Source organism: Pygoscelis adeliae, unplaced genomic scaffold (genome assembly GCF_000699105.1).
Source record: "Pygoscelis adeliae isolate BGI_AS28 unplaced genomic scaffold, ASM69910v1 Scaffold191, whole genome shotgun sequence".
Classification (NCBI taxonomy): domain Eukaryota; kingdom Metazoa; phylum Chordata; class Aves; order Sphenisciformes; family Spheniscidae; genus Pygoscelis; species Pygoscelis adeliae.
Window position 1 is genome coordinate 138,970 of NW_008824114.1, and position 1,273 is coordinate 140,242.

Sequence of the window (1,273 nt, forward strand, 5' to 3'; positions counted from 1 at the left end):
GGCTGCCATTTCTTTCTCTCCTTTTTGCTCTTGTATTTTCAGGATCATTTACTGCGTTGTTCCAGTGGCATTTATTGAAATTTGCACAAAAAAAGATCTTTCTTCAATGACACTATGTCAGCCCATGCAAAAGATTTATGGGTGCAGGAAGACATCCATGGCAGGGAGTCTTCACTGGCAGAAAGAAAGGAAGGAGGGAAAGGAAAGCAAACGTGCTGGAAAAGCAAAGGATACCCAGAGCCGTGAATGGAGAGCAGCAAGGCACCACAGAGGCGAATCGCCAAGGGCTGGGTTTGGCTGGGAAACAACCCTGCTCCTCTGCGTGGTAGCACACGCACTCACATGGGTATGGAAGCACGTGTGGGCATGGAAAGTTTTCAGTCTCAGCGGTGCGTGGGCATAAATCCATGCACACAGAGGGAGCATAGACACCCCTGGGTGCCTTCAAACACCAATAGCCCGGCGGACATGTCCCAGGAAGGTGCTAGGGCTGCTTTAGTGTGCTTGGTGTGCACTTGTTGCATGCTTTGTGCACACTTGGAGCGTGCTTGGTGCACGCTTGGAGCCCATCCCTGGCCACGGGCAGCCCGGCGCTGCTGCTGGGTGCTGTCTTCCACCAGAGGACACCCGGAGAAGTGGCTCTTGGAGGGCGTTTGAACAAGCTCTGCAAGAAGCATCACTCTTGATTCTCACTATCTCTAATCCTGCTTCAAAGCCTGCTCCTTTTATTTACATATTGACGTATGATTCATTTAATTGACTTTCTCGCCTTGGAATTGTACTTACTTAATTAATCTGACTACATTTCTGCTTCTAGTTAAAGAGTTCCTGTGTTCCAGCCCAGAGGTGACTACGTTTCTGCGAAGTGATGTGATTCTGGTCGATCTAACCAACAGATAGAGTCCGCAAAGCATTTTGGGATCCTTTGGTAGGGGAAGACAGGCAAAAGACATAGAAAGTGCCGCAGCAATTTCCATTTTCACACACGCAGCATCTTTACTTGTGGCAGAAGTAAGACACATTCCTAGTCAGTGGGATTGAATTATCTCCATAAATTCATTACATTTTAAAAAATATGATAATCAGCACGAAATGAACATCCCGAGGGAGACAGAACATGTACATCTCAAGTACTGCTAATAATAAGCCTTTAATTTACAAATGCCCAAGGCTGGCTCAAAGCTGCCACGTCCCATAGCAGAGGCACTGGTGCTACGCCTGTGCCCGGACCTGCCGGGGAGACCCTCCCCACCGCACCCCTGCCCATCGGTCC